This window comes from Manacus candei, unplaced genomic scaffold (assembly GCF_025592945.1).
Source record: "Manacus candei isolate 608988 ecotype Guabito, Panama unplaced genomic scaffold, ASM2559294v1 h1tg000047l, whole genome shotgun sequence".
In the NCBI taxonomy this organism is placed as follows: Eukaryota; Metazoa; Chordata; class Aves; order Passeriformes; family Pipridae; genus Manacus; species Manacus candei.
In genome coordinates this window covers 11,680,016-11,686,888 of record NW_026138095.1, presented here as the reverse complement: position 1 = coordinate 11,686,888, position 6,873 = coordinate 11,680,016, and the positions used below count along the sequence as shown (strand labels likewise).

The following is a 6,873-nucleotide window of genomic DNA, read 5'->3' as shown; positions in this document are numbered from 1 at the left end:
CTTAATTGCAGCTTGTGCCCAGCACCCCACAGCTGGGGGAGGCACCATGAATCACCACTCAGTGGACACGGGAAACCAAATAAGTGAGGGGAGATAAGAGCCCATAACAGAGGTGTGACACACTCTGACACATGTCTGCAAGATGGCAGCTCAGGGCCTCAATGCTGCAGCCACATGAATCAGCAGAAAAAGCAAAGATCCGGGATTAATGGATGATTCAGCTACCACATCCTGCAGCACCCCACAATTCCTACTGGAGTTAAGGGCTGCTAGGCTGATGGACAAGAGCTGTGATGCCAGAACCAGAGAGGCTTCTGGGGCCAGAGTCAATTCATCCTGGAGTGAGGAGTAATAACACCTCCAAGAAACAAGGCAGAAGAGCTCCAGGCAGAGTGTAGGTTATTCTCAACAAAGCTTCTAGGCAGCAACTGGAATCCCAGGGTAAAGACTCCAAACCTTTCTGATGATCTGCACTACCCAAAGGTGGCAAATGTACAGCAGCTGAGTGGCAACCAAGTCCTTGATCCTCCTGTTCCCTGTTTCAGCCTCATCCTTCCTGACAGGCAGCTTTCCAAGACCCTGTCCCTTGTACAAAAGCAAAACACTTCTGGTGATGCAGGAGGAGCAATAGCTGTGCTCTTCAGGGACTGAGAGGCAAAGAGAGGAGGGGAAAATAGGCAAACTCTGACACATCACAGCGTTTCTGATCCTGCCCTCCCTCCTGCTCCTTTGCTCAGACACCAGGTTTTCCTTTGCTTTCTGCCTCTACAGTGCTGGGCACAAGAGGGGAGAGGGCAAGTAAAAACCTGGGAAGAAAGCAGAGCAGATGCAGCAGCATTCTGATGGAAAATCACCCAGGGTAAGCAATGTGGGGTTGGGGAACAGCTGGAGACTTGGAATTCTCGGGGAACAACTGTAAACCCTGCGATGAGACCCTCGTTCCCTACCTCAGGAATTAAGGATGTACTTTGTGTGAAGAGCCCAGGTGCATCCAGGCAGAAATTTTCTTCATCCATTGGGTCTATAAACTCCCAGAATCCCCTGTGTGATGCTCTTTGGGCTCTGGAGGAAGAAGAGTGTTCAAGTCCTCAAGGCTGCTTCATGGGAGGAGTGCCCATGCTGTGACCTGCAGGATTTGCTTGTGGGGTGTGGATACTATATTGGGTTTGTGTTTTCTTCACTACACTAAAAGCAGCCCTGTCAGCAGCAGTGCCTGGGCTGGAGACAGCTCTGATGGTTCTAGGTGGTGACAGGAGCCATGGGGTAATGGGACCAACCCTCCCTCAGATGGTTCAGCTGCCAACTCGGACCAGCCCCGCAAACCAGGAAGGGCCTTTAAATGGGGAGTTTGGAAGGTGCCAGCATCTAACTCACTGGGTTCTCCTAATTTTTGCCTTCTTACCAGTCCTCTTGCTTTACAGACAGGACATGTCACTTCTTCTAATTGCTCAAGGACTCTCTGGCCAGGACCCGTGTCCGGGTTTCCGCCATCAATAACAGACATGGTTCCATATCTCAACCAGTGTCCAGCTCCCTCCCTCACAGCTCCCTCCTTCTCAGGTGAGTCTCTGCCAGAAAAGATTTGGGATCTGTGGCAAACTTCAAGGCTCTGGAGTGCCTTTGGCCTTCCCCACTGATCTCCAGCCCCAAAAGAGTGACTATTTGCTTACTCAGCGAAAGTTTATCCTGGAACCCCTCGTTGATACTCAGCCACATTCGTCACTTGAGTCTCTGCAGACCCTCTGCCAGTTCAGGTGGGGTTTCTTACTTCGCCCTTTCCCCCCAGCTCTTAGCTTTGCTCAGGCCAACTCAGAGAGGTGCCTGGATCCAAGCCACACATCAAGAGCTGGTATCAGATTTGGATCACTGAGTCTCTTTTTTATGGGGATAAGTTTGGCAGTAACTGGTCCACTCAAACTGATTGTTAAAACCTCTCCCCTTGTCTGGTTTTCCCAGCCATTCACTGTACCAGGATGCCAAACCAAGCCAGAGGCACCTCCTGGGGAGATTTCTAGCCAGACAATGGTCTTTGACCCCATGTGAGAAGAACAGCCTTCCACATCCTGTACCAGCAGGAGACGTTGTGCTGCAAACACAAGGTCCTGCCCATGTCCACCTCCTTGCTGACAGTCATGCAAATGGACTTTCTGCCCCAGCATCTCCTCCACAGCTCTTCTGTGAAAACTTCCATAGTGATCTTTATCACTGCTGGGGAGGTGTCCTCTTCCTCCTACAGCTTCTCTCCATTCCTGTGCTATTGTTTTGCAAATATCCCCATCATCTGTCTAATTGTAATTCACCAAGATCAACTCACAAACTATGCTCTGCACACACTTAGCCAAGCCCTAAGATACTGTAGGTTTGCACTACTAGACAAAAATGTTAGTAATTGATTCAGGGATCTCTTCTGCACAGTCTTGGGTACTATCAGTTGTGTCCAAAATCCTGTTTTTCCATATATGCTGAGCAGCAAATTGTAGGAGAAACTCACTGTGCTCACAATTTCCAGCCTTTCCTGAGTCACCGCTCTTCCCAAAAAATCCTCTCTTAGGAGCTGGCATTTTCTGCCTGCCCAACAAATGGCAGAGCACAGAGGTGCCTCCTCATGGTACTGACATTTCAGGGCTCTCAGCTCATGTCACTATGAAAAGTCACAGCAAGACCAACCATTAATCCTAGAAGTCTTTAAAAATACTGACTAGTGAAGACCAGTTGCATCCTACAGGGGACAGAGCAGCAGCAGATGAGGTAGACAATTGTGCACCATCCACATTCAGGAGAACACACCATGGGTTCAGGAGATGTATTTCTTCTGGATAACAGCAGAGCAAATTAAAATACCACAAACCTGACCTGGTCAGCTGTGCAGGAGTTACTCTGTTCTGGCCCTTGGACAAGGAGATCAATGGAATTTCCATGATCACTCATTTTTGTAAGTACAAGCTTGGTACTCACAGCTCCAGAAAGTTAGGTCAGCTCACATCCTTACTGGAGGAACGTTCCCTTCACCTTTCTTGTTTAATGTTCCAATGAGATTTTTTTAATCAGTACAAAAATCAGACAAAAGCCACGCTGTGCTGCAATACTGGAAGTATATCCCAATAATTTAGAGTAAAATACAGTACAAGACAGAAGTACTGACTCCCCAAACAGCCATTTAAGCAAATAAAATTCCTGGTTAAACTCCTAAAAAGCCTGCCCAGTTCTAGGGATACACACATGAGCCTGGTGCTACCTTAACACACCCCTAAACAACTTGCTGAGGAAACATTCAAAAGACTATTGGCATCTTTCTAATCCCTTATCCACTGCTTGTGGGGGGGAGGGGTGGAACTGGATAATCTTTAAGGTCCCTTCCAATCCAAACCATTCTGTGATTCTGTAATTACTCTTTAGGATGAGCAACCTCACCTTGAGTCCGTCTCTGAGGTCATGGCTTTGTGCACCCACAAGTCTCTTCTGAGCAGGTGAAAGCACAGTCTGATAAATGGCACCATGGTGGCCACCAGTAACACCCCTGGGATGTCCAGGAGGACACAGCAGCTGTAGGCGATGGATCTCGGCATCCCAAAAGACCTTCGGGTCATCCCAGCCTGAGGTGCCCACATCTGCAGGGGCAGACCAGGAGTGAGGAGCCCAGCAGAAGGGTTGTAGGGAGCTGTGTATGGGATGCATTCCCATGGGAGTTTGTGTTCTCAGTAAGGGGTGCCCTTTTCACATGCCCTTGGACAACGAACTTGGACAACAGGTACATTTTGGAGAATTCTGGGTAGAGCGGGCCGAGACACAGCCCAGGACTTATGCTTGCAACAGTCTGGTGGCCCATATACAGAATCACAGAATAATAGGATCTCCTGGGTTGGAAGGGACCCACGAGGATCATCCAGTCCAACCCCTGGCCCTGCACAGACACCCCAACAATCCCACCCTGTCCCTGAGAGTGTTGACAAACACTCTTGTCAGCCTTGGGGCTGTGCCCACTGCCCTGGGGAGCCTGTTCAGTGCCCCACCACCTTCAGGGGAAGAACCTTTTCCTAAAATCCAATCTAACCCTCCCCTGGCACAGCTCCAGCCGTTCCCTCGGATGCTGTTGCAGCTCACACTGAGCAGAGATGGAGCTGCTGCTCCAATTCCCCTTATGAGGAAGTTGCAGACCCCAGTGAGGTCTCCCCTCAGCCTCCTCCAGGCTGAACAAGCCAAGTGACCTCAGCTGCTCCTCATATGGCCCCTCTAGGCCCTTCACCATCTCTTTCAACACCACAGGTGATACCACAGTGTGTCACCCTCCTCTGCCCAGGTGCTTTTAATGGATAGAGAGTGACCCAGGGGTCACATCCCTGGCTGCCCTGGGTGATCATCGCCAGCCTCCAGCTGCCCTTGGTGGACCAGCAGGTCTGAGGGTTTGCAGATGGCCCAAGGGTGGCCATCACAGCCTCCTGCCTGGGGCCTGCACCCAATCTGACCTGTTCCCAGGAACTGGGGTAGCCTGGGAAGCACAGTTCCCAGCTCCCTGCACTGAGCAGGGCAGAAGGGCTGGCCTGTGAGAGCATCCTGTGGTGTTTTGTTTCCCATGGGGTCAGGCAGCCCTGGCTGCTCTGTCAGACACACCCCGTGCCAGCTGCTCTGTGTAAGGCCACACATGGGGCTTGCACAGCACTACAGAAAGTGACTTCTGCACTGGACAACAGTGAAGTATTCTCGTGTTTAACAACAAATAAGTGCTCTCTAGACAGGAAGCCTTTTGGAAAAGGCCTTGAAGTCCCCTTCCCAGTCTCCTGTGCTCTGCCTCTGCCTGGGGAGGATGTTCTGGGCAGAGCTGCTCACACCCCACGGGGCAGCAGTCACCCCAAACCACAGGGGAGGAATGAGGGGGTGGAATGCAAGCCAAGAGCTGTGGCTTCAGCTTCCTGATGGGAAGACAGGCAGAGAGGGCTGTGGGAATGGGACATGGCCCTGTTGCACAGTGGTACTGCCAGCAAACCCCGGACTCAGCCAAGGCAGGACTCAGGGATCCCCAGCCAGGTCAGGGTGCAGGGAGGGGCCTCAGGGCTGTCCCAGAGGCCCTGCCCTGCTCACCCCGAGAGCAGACGTGTGTCCCCAGAGGGTATCTGGGGAGCCCCGAGACCTGGGGCCTGTGAGATGAGACTGCTGGTACCACCCTGGGCTCCCTACTGCACCACCCTGGGACACAGCACAAATCAGCAAATACTCTGAGTGGGAAGGGGCCCACCAGGATCATCAAAGTCCAGCTTCTGGCCCTGCACAGCCCAAAAAACCCACCATGTGCCTGAGGGCATTGTCCAAACACTCCTTGAACTCTGGCAGGTTTGGGGCTGTGACCACATGTCCTAAAAGCAACACCACGGGGTCATTCACAACCCATCCTGGGAGTGCCACTATTTCAAGCTGTGCTGCCATTATTAGGGAATGCAAACTACACCATGCTGACTTGCAAAGAAAGTTTGGAGCATTTCATTTTCTTTCCCCTTCCAGTATGAGCATGGACTTAAGAGCCTCTGAACAAGGAGCTGGACACGTTTGCTGCATTTCAAGCCACTGGAAACATCACTGGAAAGCTGATTTGGCAGAATTTCCCCATGAACAGCCAGTATGGAAATTGCAGGTGTATTTGGCAACATCTTGTACAGCTGTGCATGGTTCCCACCTCCCAGGAAACACACCCTGGGGAACATTGGTGAGAGAGCCAGACACTACCAGAAACTCTTCCAGAACGAAAGCTCAACCCAACCTAAGAACCATTCCAAATATTTGTTAAAAATTTGCTAAAAAAAATAAAAAAAGGAAATAAGATAAAAAAAAGAAGAGGAAAAAATAATAATAAAAAAAAAAGATATTTCATGCAGGGAATTTCAGTCTGAATCAACCTGGACATCATCACAGAACCACAGAATCACAGAATCCCAGAATATGCTGAGTTGGAAGGACCCACAAGGATCATCCAGTCCAACCCTGAGCCCTGCACAGGCCCATCCCCAAGAGTCACCCCCTGTGCCCCAGAGGATCAGCCAAACCCTCCTGGAGCTCTGGCAGCCTTGGGGCTGTGCCCACTGCCCTGGGGAGCCTGGGCAGTGCCCAACCAGCCTCTGGGGGAAGAACCTTTGCCTGAGATCCAACCTGAGCCTGCCCTGACACAGCTCCAGCCATTCCCTGGCTGCTGTCCCTGGTCCCCCCAGAGCAGAGCTCAGTCCCTGCCCCTCCTCTGCCCCTCACATTAGACATCCCTATCTGTTGGTTTTCAACTGAAAAACGTCACCGATAAACCACTTGCTCCCAAACAAAGCCACCCAGCTTTGATTCTGACACTTGCACTCACTTGACTGATTTTTTTCCCCCCAAGAACAGACCTTTTTCTGCGCAAAGCAGCCATTTCAGTGAAACTCTTTGGTTCAGCAGAAAAGCTCCTGAACTGAGAGGCAGAGGAGGAGGAGGCAGTTGAGGATCAAAACCTGCAGTCCAGTAAGAGAAGATCCTACAGCTGATGCCACGGCTGCCCAAGGTGTACGTGGCACCCACCTTTTGCAGGACCTTCATCCTCCTGCCCATGGCTCTGTCCAACCCAGGGCTGGGCTGTGCCCTCCCAGGGCTGTGCCGAGGCACACAAGGCTGCTGTGACCCACCCTGGGGGAGGGCTGAGCCCTGGCACTGGGTGCAGTGCTACCACAGGATCCTGAGGGCCCCAGGCATCTCTCCCTGGGCATGTGCCCGGCTCACAGGCATCTCACTCCCCCTGGGCAAATGAAATGCATGACCCAGATTGCCGCTGCATGTCCATCCAAGCTGAGCATGGAGAAAGCTGGGGGTCTCACAGCAGGACTGCCCCACTGCTGGGAAACTGTGCTCACTCCTGTCCTG

The 6,873-nt window shown here is 51.7% G+C and overlaps 1 long non-coding RNA gene across 1 annotated transcript; it reads left to right on the top strand.

Annotated features, from left to right (window-relative positions):
- The first annotated feature begins 800 nt into the window (after window positions 1-800).
- LOC127475614 (uncharacterized) lies at window positions 801-5,667 on the top strand. Its single transcript, XR_007906253.1, has 3 exons — window positions 801-859; window positions 1,422-1,560; window positions 5,494-5,667. It is a non-coding gene; the product is annotated as an uncharacterized LOC127475614 (long non-coding RNA).
- Window positions 5,668-6,873: the final 1,206 nt, after the last annotated feature.